The 10,942-nt window shown below is 35.0% G+C and overlaps 1 pseudogene; it reads right to left on the bottom strand.

Moving 5' to 3' along the window:
• Window positions 1-733: 733 nt before the first annotated feature.
• On the bottom strand, window positions 734-4,535 carry LOC124887810 (annotated as a pseudogene).
• Window positions 4,536-10,942: the final 6,407 nt, after the last annotated feature.

Genomic DNA, 10,942 nt, shown 5'->3' with positions numbered 1-10,942 from the left:
AAATAACCTTTTCAGATGTCTTATATGTAGAAATGAGATCTCTTATGTATAAAATATCGCAGTCTCTTGTAAAAAGACCATAAAACTAAAAAAAAAAGTTTGTATAGGCTAGAAAATTGTTTCTTGCCTATCTTACTTTACCCTCTAATTGTGTAACTGAAAAATAGTTTTTTTTTTTTTGTGATTTTGTAAGAAAACTAAGTGATTGGGGTGCATATTAAAAAAATGAGCAATAGAATAGGCTGCAAATTACAAAAGAGTACATATGTTAGGGGTGTAAAATATAAAGAACTAGGTCAAAACATACAATAATGGTGTTGTGCATTTATATGTATTTTGTACGTCGCGTGTCAATCATTGTCAATCCATTGATACACTGGACATACAAATAATATACACCCAACTAAACAAGTATACATTGGATATACAAATTATAAACATTGGACATACAAAATACGTGTAACTCATTTTTCATCTTCCTTTTTGAGTTTCCATATAAAATTTCAACCAAAACCAACTCAAAATTGAAGCACATTTAATTGAGAAAAAATACAAGTATATGTTAATACTTGAGATTTTTAATGAAAAATTTTGGGCAAGTTAAAGAAAGTTGATTCAAGTGACAAATAGAAACAACTATTTGAATATCACTTACTATTTAATAGTTAAAAAGGAAAGAACATGGGTGTACAATGCATGTGACAAAATATAGTTAGTTATATAGCGGCACAAGTCAAACCTTAGAATTGAAGGACATATTCAGTATCGTTTTATTGAGACCATCTTTTACCTCAGCATCATTGATCACTATATCAATAAACAGACTTTTCAGTCTCGGTGTACTTACAGATCCCAAGGAAAATGTCTTCATTCTAGAGCATCTCTTAATATCCACATCTTGGAGAAATGGAAATTCAAGAGCATGCTTTGTCAGAAAGAAATGCCCCAACTTAGGCAGCATGTGAAGCTTCAACTTTTCCAACTGGTGAAATAAGGGCTCATTAGTTATTTCTTCTCCTTGTTGTTCCTTTTTTGTGATCACTTCTTTCATTGATTGATAGTTTTCTATGCGTAGTATTCGAACATTCAAAACACCTCTGTCCACTGATGTAGACATCAAGTTTTTCCATTTTCCCACAATTCACTACTCTTAATTCTTCACATTTGCTGAAGTAGCCAATCGAAAGTTGGTGAAAGCATAAAGCAGTTATGCTGGGAGCCATCCAGACTTCTAGATTTTCCAGGATGGGACAAGAAATTTGCAAATGAAACATATCTCATCTTACATCAAAAGGTAACCGGACTAAGAACTAGATGGAATTTTTCAATTCATGAAATTTACTCCAACAATAAATGGACAAACAAATATCAAGATTCGAGGATCCAAAATAGGGCTATTTTAATTATAAACAATAGGTGAACTTTACCAACTTAGCGGTAAATTTACAAAAACTATGATCGCCACATTAAAGTTACTAAACTTTACCCACTTAAAATAGTAAAGTTACTGAAATTTTTTTTGCTGTAAAGTAACTGGACTGTGACACATCACTGGCAATGTAAGTTCTTTGCCAGTACAGAAATTCCACATTGGAAATTTGTAGAAACCTCAAATTTAAAGTATTTTGTAAACTCTTTTAAGTGTGTAAAGAAAATTCATAAAATCTCATCAAATAAAAACTTAAAATATTTTTTTCATGATATGTCACGTGTAGAATGGCAGAAGCACACCTTTTCATCAAAAAGAGGATTTGAGTCGGTGATGGAGTTGTTGGCTATAGGCAATAAATTTTGGAACTCTGGAAAGTACCTTGATTTAATTTTTTGTAACTGAGGGAACTCCATTCCCTCGATAGTGTCACTGCAAAAGTGAAGGCATGTCACACGATAAAGAACAAAGTCATATAAATTAGGGAACTTGATTACTTGGGCCATCTTCCCTTCTGGTCTGATATGTGTCCTCTGAGAGATCTCCTCTTCCTCATAATTAGGGAAATCAACTGTCAAGTTTGATGAACTCCCTGCAGCCAAGGATAAACCAAAAAGATATTGTGGACTAACACAGTTCTTTAGCTTAAGCATTTCAAGTTCGGGGATTGAAATATTAATCTAAGAGTGGATCTTCATGGAATCACAATAATCCACAAAGAGATATTTCATGTTCTTAAATCTATTGAACTACAACTCATTCAGAACATTCTTGGAGCCCTTTACATACACATTCGCTCTTCCTCAGCAGGCAGTGAATCCAAACACCTAATGGAGTAGTCTCAGTGACATAGAGATCCATAATCCTGTTGTACTTATGCATGAGCGAAGTCTTGAATGAAAGAAAACCCCCATTGGCTCACTTTTAAAGTGTGCCGTTTTAACTTGGAGGAGAGGCACAAGTTACTGTAAACAACATCTCCAGAATATTTAATTAATGTCAATGCAGTCAACCTCGTTAAGGAGTCCAAATCCCTCAAGATGGAGTAACTACAATGTTGTACTTCCATCATATGTAGTTCCTCTAATTGAACTAGTATTAATAAGCCCCCTGGTGAAATCCTTTCCAGTATTATATACCCTAGCCAAATTTCTAACATAATTAGATTGGTTAATTTTCCTATTTCTACTGGTAGTTCCTTCAAGAGAGAATTTCTAATGCTGAGAATGTCTAAAGTGAATAAGTTCTCCAATAGCGGATATGTCATACAACATTTAACCAGTCAAACATAATGTCCGCAGATTTGGCAACAACTTAACAGTGCTGGAAAATTAGAGTACTGAGCAATATATTAGGCAAAATTAGGCAATATTCCTCCTTTAAAGAGTTTTAAAATTAAAAACTCAAGTACTGAGCAATATATTAGGCAAAATGGATTGATTTCCTCTCAAGCTTAAGACACTGAGTTTGCTCATTTCAAAAAACAAATCATCCTATAATTTGATTCCTCTTTTAAAGAGTTTTAAAATTAGAAACTCAAGTCTTGAGCAACATATTAGTTTAGGAAGCTCATCAAATTTTGTTGCAACAATTGATATGTGACGGTATTGCTCGTAAAAAGTTCTTGAAAACTCTTCTGAGTTCACATCTTAACTTAACATAAAAACATGTTTTCCCTCAGCCTCAGATGCAATATATATAGCCACATCATGGATTACATCATGCATTTTGACATAACCTTTGGAGAAGCCTTCAGATAACAAAAAATGATCTTTCAATATTTCTAGCAGATGATACACCCTCTTTCTTGCTTCTTCTATATTTTTAATTTCAAAAAAGATCCCAAGCCCCATTCCGTATCTAAGTAATTCTTCAGGCCAAATATCAATATCTTCCTCAAATAAGGTATAAAGCAAAAAAAGGTACCTGGGTTCATCACTTTCTAAGTGATGATAACTTAGCTTCAGAGGTTGATACACATTCGTAAGCACTACCGAAATACTTCTTGGTGATGATGTTTGTAATTGTACAAGGGTATCCCCTCACTAAGGCATTTTTCATGCTTTAGAGCTCCAGCAACTGTAATAGTTGCAAGTAGCAGCCCCTTGCATTCTTTCATAACACTTTTTTCTATGTCAAAAAGAGAGGATCATCAGCTGAATTACCGGATTTTTCCTAAAAGAATCCATGCTTCTTTTCATATAAAATTCCAACTTCTATAATCTTTTAAGCTTCTATTATTTCACAAACATCTCGAAGACGCATTGTCAAGGTCACTTTGCACTGACGATTGTGGCTGCTACTATTGGGAATTCCAAATTTGTTAAGATCAAGAGCCTCCCATACATCATCCAAGATTATAAGGATACTATCTTGACCCATTAACCTTGAACATAGTAGATCTCCATGACTCCACTTGCAATATCAGACCAATTCCTCCAATGATCTCGCCTTGAATTATTTTCAAGTTAGGTTTCTGACTGATAGTTACCATGACAACCATATCAAACAACCTTCTTTGTTTCACCCTTAGTCTGATTTTATCAGCCAGCATTGTTTCACCAACACCACCCATACCATATACCCTAATTATAGTAATACTCTTATCTCTTAGAGCTTCCATAACCTCTTCATCCTTCTCTTTTTTGGAGGTAAAATTCTCACCACTATTACTAGGTATAGCTTCAATTTCAACTGAAGCTAGTGTAGGATAGGAGAAATCAACATAACCTTTGCCTTCACTTCACCTCCTATGCAATTCTCATAGTTGTCTTTCTCAGAATGTAACGTGACTTCAAGTTTGGACACCAACCATAGCAACAACCTTTTTTAATCTCAGCTCGACCTTGCAGTATACTTGCCACATCTGTAGTAGTCGTATTAACACTATTTAACTTATACGAGTACGATCATGATCAAGGTCTAATGAGTCAAGACTCGATCTCGAGGGGCTGCCTATCCAAGGACCAATCTTTGAAATGCAGAGAATAAGTCCCACAAGCTCCAAAACTGTTTATTGTTCATCCACGTTCACTGTTCATCCGCCCTTTGCAAGGGTTTTTTAGTCATTTGTAATAAGTTAACCTAGGTATAAATAGAACCTCATTAGGTCATTTTGGAGGGATATTTGGAGAATACATTTTGTATCCTCTTTGAGAGTCTTTAGCAAGGTGGAATCCTTGGACAAGGTGGAATCCTTATGTTGATCATTTGCTTAGAAACGGAGATTGCTTGAAAATTTTGGTTCCCTTGAGATCACGTAAGAGATAGGTTTAGGTTTTGTGTGATATTAAAGTTCCAAAAGAGGAATAAGCTTTTGTGTATCTATCTATCTTTACTTTCTTGTAATCGTTTGTCTATATCTAGTGTAATCCGTTTGTGTCCTTATCTTGTAACCGTGTGTTGTTCTTATTGCATCTTTTTCATCAAGTGTTGTTCTTGTTTTAGTGTGTTTTACTCTTGATATCACTTCCCTTCTTGTTTTTCTTGTGAATCCGAGAGAGGTCATCAAAAGGGTCCATAGTTCTTGAACTAGTAAACTGATTTTGGTGTTTGTGTTTTTGTGTTCTTGGGGAGTTTGGTATCATTTGGTATCAAATCAAGGCTGGTTTTTTTCCTACACTACCAATCATGGGTTCTCTTGGACGAAAATTCAAAAAATAAAAGCTGAAAACTGAAAAAAAATTCCAAAAAAGTACAAATCTATCCATTTTGTGTTCTTGGCCAAAAATGGTGTTGTTGTTATCTTGGCGAATATTTTTTTGTTGTGTGTCTATAACTTGTAGTCTTTTGTTTGTTTAGAGTGTTTCTAGTATTGGTTTCTTTCCCATCAACACTAAAAAGTGCCCAAATCTAAGATTGAACTTGAACTTGTTAAAGTTGTTGATATGAATAAGGTGTGGCCGAGTTGGATGTTGTTGTTACCTAAACCTTGGCTGATTTGATGGTATTGTTGTAGTGGAGTTGGAAACTGAAATTGTTGTTATTCTTGGAGTTGTTGTTGTGTTTTTAAGGTTCTTCACCCTTTCATCATCTTGTTAATCCTTAAAGTGCAAACTAGATCTAAAAAGGTGAAAGACAAACTTGTAGTAGTTGTTAGTGAAAGACTTGTCCCTATCACTTCAAAGACTTTTCTTCTACTTTTTCTTTATTTAAGGACCTTGTTTCAAGGAGAAAGTTCAAAGAAGTCAAGTTTTGCTTTTGAAATTTGAACAAAGAGGCTCCAAGACCACTTTTCCATCCATTAACCAAATCCACCAATTCCAAATTATATATTGATCAAGACTTGAAATTGGAAAATAAAATTTTGATAAAACTCGAGGCCAATAGTGGACTGCCACATCACTAAAGTACTATTCATGAAACATTTTTGAGTTCAAATTTTAGATTTCTTAGTTTCATTTTATTGTTTCCTAGTTTCGTTTAACTGCTCAACACTAATTGACAACCTAGTAATACCCTACTATCTTGTAAGTTAGTTTTGTGTATGTTCTTCGTGTTAACATTGTTTGTTGTGTGCTTTTCTCATTTTTAAGTCATAGTATCTTTTTTGGTTCAAGTTCGTACATTACTTATTTGAGTCATTTCAAACAAGAATCTACTCCGACCTCGAGCCATAATTGGGACCAAGTAACCTCATAGAAGTATAAGTGAGTTATCAACACATGTAAAGCCAATGGAGTGAAAAATTCAAAGTGTGAAAGTGAGAGATTGTGGACTATTTTGTGACGAATTGTGGACTGATTTTTGCTAATCTTTAATGTGTTTGTTATTTTCATGTTGTTTGCTTAGTAGCTCTTGATGGGTACAATGGCGAATGAAGCTGAAATGCCTAGTTGGGTTAAATCCATCATGGTAAGGCTTGATGCCATAGATAGGCGAATAATGGATAGAATAGAAGGAAGATTGGAAGGGACGGAAGGCTCTCTGTGCAAGAAGTTGGATAACTTGATGGAGCATCCAAGCCTTCCTAATCAAATTTCCATGAGTGGCCATGCTCCACATGAGCTACAAGGTAATCAAACTAACTTTTGCACTCTAGTGAATGAGGATAATAGCCAACTAAGTGTGAATGATAGTTTGTCTTTAAGAGAGACGAATGTTCCTTCATTTTGTGATGATAATGTATAACTTGAGATTTTGGATACACTAGTTGATTCACCTAGTGTTGAAGCCATTGTAGAAAGTAGTAGTACATTGTCTTATGGAAGTCATGAAGACCAACTTGTGTGTGAAAATGATGATGTTGAACATGTTGGCTGAATGACTAAGGATGACCCTCTAGTTGTTTTTGTTATTAACCATGATAGTATAGAGGGTCCATTTGATCATTATTGTAGTAGTATTGGGGTAAAGAAGTGTATTCCCAACCCGTGCCCATGGACACTCTACCCATTTGATTCCGGTGATCATTTGAAGTGTGGTGATGAGGATGTCTTTTGGAATGACTTGAATGTGCATGGAATGTATGGCTTTCCTCTCTCGGCTTTCAAGTCTAATTGTTGTTCCAAGAAGAGTCTATGTTTTCCACTTGATAAGCGATGCTTGTTCCTTGTTTCTTGTCACACTTATGTGGATAAACTAGTTGATTCTCCTTTGGTAGGGTATTCGGGTAAGAGGGTTGTTTGGGTATATGTGAAGTTTGAGCCACCTTGGCAAGATGCTATGATTGATTACACTAATCCTAACCTTCATACCTTGAAGAACTTTTGTTTGCTTGTCCTTTCTATTGCTTTGCAAGGTTTGGATTCGACAACGAATCCTTTTTAAAGAGGGGAGGATGATATGGGTTCGATCATGATCGGGGTTGAATGAGTCAAGACTCGAGATCGGGGGGTTGCCCATCCAAGGAACAAGCCTTGAAGTGTAGAGAACAAGTCCCACAAGCTCCCAAACTGTTCACTGTTCATCTGCGTTCACTGTTCATCCGCCCTTTGCAAGGGTTTTTTAGTCATTTGTAATAAGTTAACCTAGGTATAAATGGATCCTCATTAAGTCATTTTTGGGGGATTTTTGGAGAATATATTTTGTAGCCTCTTTGAGAGTCTTTAGCACGGTGGAATCCTTGGACAAGGTGGAATCTTTGTGTTGATCATTTGCTTAGAAACGGAGATTGCTTGGAAATTCCGGTTCCCTTAAGGTCACGTAAGAGATAGGTTTAGGTTGTGTGTGATATTAAAGGTCCAAAAGTGGAATAAGATTTTGGGTTGTTAATATTATACCATCCCTTTGTCTATCTATCTATCTTTACTTTTTTGTAATCGTTTGTCTATATCTAGTGTAGTCCGTTTGTGTTCTTGTCTTGTAACCGTGTGTTGTTGTTATTGCATCTTGTTCATCAAGTGTTGTTGCTGTTTTAGTGTGTTTTACTCTTGATATCACTTCCCTTCTTGTTCTTCTTGTGAATTCAAGAGAGGTCATCAAAAGGGTCCATAGTTCTTGAACTAGGGGACTGATTTTGGTGTTTGTGTTGTTGAATTCTTGGGGAGTTTGGTATCATTAACCAAGCTTCAATATTAGGTGAAATGACTTGTAAGTTTCTCTGGGCAGCCCTGGCTCCTTGCTGCACACCAATTCTGGTATTCTCCAGCTTACCAGATTCCTTATCCAGAGATTTAATGTTGCTTTTCTAGGAAAGCAAATACCCAATCTCTTGCACAACCTACTGGACCAAGCAATCTATGAATTTTCCCACAACATTTGATAAGATATCCATAGCTATCTCCAGTTTGACCAGTTCAGTAGCTACTATAGTTTAGTAATATCAAGTCTTTTTCTCTGCTAATTTTTGTTTAATTCTCCCTTTTTGATTGGTTATCTTAGTTACAGGGAAGTAGCTGAAATGAAAGTTCAAAAAGCAGCAGTGTTGGAGATATTGGTGTGAAATGAAATCTCATAGTTGAACTTTGCATGAAAATAAATAACCAAAAACAGCAATGGAGAATTTGGAATAAAAATGGAAGAGCAACAATGGAGAATTTGGTGCGAAAATGAAAGCTCATTGAGTGCCAGTGTAGAATTTTATATGAAAAATGAAAACTCAAAGAGCGGAAATTGAGAATTTGGTGCGAAAAAGTAAGCTGGTAGAGCACCAATGTAGAATTTGGTACAAAAAAGGAAAGATAAAAGAACAACAATGGAGAATTCTACATGAAAAATAAGAGAACAAAGAGCGGCAATGGAGACCTTGGTATGAACTAGGAAAGATCAAAGAGCACAACGTAGAATTTGGTATGAAAAAAAAAAAAAAAGATCAAAGAACAGAAATGGCGAATTTGATATGAATATAGAAGTTCAAAAAGGGCAGTGAAGAAGTTTGTTGTTTTATTCCAAGCAATATATTCACGGAGATTTATAAGCTCGGCAATAAACAGGCTTGAAAATATGAAAGAGGAAGAGTGGGGTCAAAATGATAGCATTAAAGTGGGAGCGTTAATTAGCTAACATTTTAAAATACTCTTAAAGTAATGAAGATCTAATTCCATATCTTGCTTCACTCAAACTTGCAAACTCATATGAGGACTTTCCCAAAATATATGCTTTTCTTGTAGTGGCAGGAACTGTAAAGAAGAAAAAGGGAAAAGTAGTTGTTGCTTTCTGAAATTTTCCATTTGCTTGGCAAGAAACTCAAAGATCAGACTTTGTGTATCCATTCTATCAAAACTTCTAACAAAGTATTTCCCTTCCAGTTTCACACAAAAGACTACAGATGTCTTTTTGGAACAATGTACAATACTACAACCAAATGGCACCACAAAGAATTGGAAAGATAATTAGACGGTCATTTCTTCACTGTGACTACGCAACACATAACTCATTACTTTCCAGGCTTACAATTGTCGCATTAAGAATGGGACCTCCTGAATGCACTTTGGAAAACTGATTATTTGGTATGAGGCTAACTTCCAATTTATAGAAAAAGGTAAACTTTTATTTTATGCGACTATAAAATCCACTATTTTCTTGTTTGAGCTGGGTGAAGAATAAACTTTCACGAGGACCTGCACTCGGACCCAGAGTTCCAAATATGCATCAATAAATTGAGCTAACCGATTCAATGTGCTTTTACTATTTATGCTTGAGTTCTTGGTTATAATAGATTTAAAACGTTGAAATTACATCTTATTTGTCCTATCTAACTTGGGGGAAATCCTGAAGCTGGGCAACTTGACCTTTTTATTCATGAAGACACTACTACATGAAATCTGGCCAAGATTATATTCAATATCTCAATGTAGTATTGAATATTGTTAAACGATTATAAAATACACTCAATTTATATTCGTTGTAGAAGAATAACTTGCTTTATATAGCTATGAAAGAAGAGGAATCGTTCTGAATTCTCGGGTGTTCATCAAGTAAAGGAAAAACTCAATCCATGATTATATAAATGAGCAATCCATCCAACACGTATATACATATATATATATAAAAAAAAAATTCGTGATTATCAACTCTAATTCGGCACCATCAAAATAAATATACATGTAAGGCATTATTAATATCATATCAATTCCTAACTCGGACATTTCTATCATGATAAAGGCAACCAATGCTCAAAAAGAGTCTATATTAGCAAGATGAGCCCCCGCATGCGCATTATATCTAGGATGAAGGCATTTAAATGCACAGATAAGGACAATCATGTCAATAAATCTCCACACGGGCAACACACAATGTCAGGTATCACAAGCCAACAACAATAGAGTATAAGCCCCCATATGAGCACACAACAATAAATTATTCTCAAAATATAAACCACATAGTTATTCTCTCCAACTCATAGCATGTTTTACTTATATATTAACTATCCAACTCAATCTAAAGAAGTTAAGTCATAACCTACCTCGAAACAATGAAATCCCAACCTAAAGTTCTTCAAGATAGATTTCCCCCCTTATGAATGGCCTCAGAAGCAACTACAACATTCAAATATAGCATCTACGTGTTAAAAGAAAACTAAAGATATCCATATTGTCCATATTTGAATCATGTCCAAAATGGGTTCAAAAGATGAGTTCGAAAATAAAAAGGGTAAAATCATAATTTTATTTTAGAAATACCTTTTCCAAGGTTATATGAATATACAGGTGAAAACCCCTGCGAAATTGGGATAAAAATGCAGTCCTGATCGAAGAAAAACACATTTTAAGCTTTATCGATAAAAACCTTAAATTTTTAATTTGAAGTCATGATTAAAAGGTATTTTTGATGAAATATTCGATGTAAAGTAATGAGAATAAGGTTTTGGAGCTTACCCAAGCTCAGATGGTGAAAAATCCTCAAGAAATGCCAAACCTAAAGCTCAAAGGATCAAAAATAAAGAAAAAACGTGAAAAATAAATTATATATACCAACAAAACTTTGGCCGCTTAAGCAACGAGTGACCACTAAAGTGGTCTGCCTACGTGGCTAGGCCCACTAAAGCGGTCTCCTTCTGCTAATACGACACCCACTAAAGTTGTGAAGTGTTCGCTTTAACGGTAGGCGACTGGTCAGATTTGATTGCTAAAG

Source organism: Capsicum annuum, chromosome 10 (genome assembly GCF_002878395.1).
Source record: "Capsicum annuum cultivar UCD-10X-F1 chromosome 10, UCD10Xv1.1, whole genome shotgun sequence".
NCBI lineage: Eukaryota > Viridiplantae > Streptophyta > Magnoliopsida > Solanales > Solanaceae > Capsicum > Capsicum annuum.
This window is presented reverse-complemented; position numbering and strand designations above follow the sequence as displayed.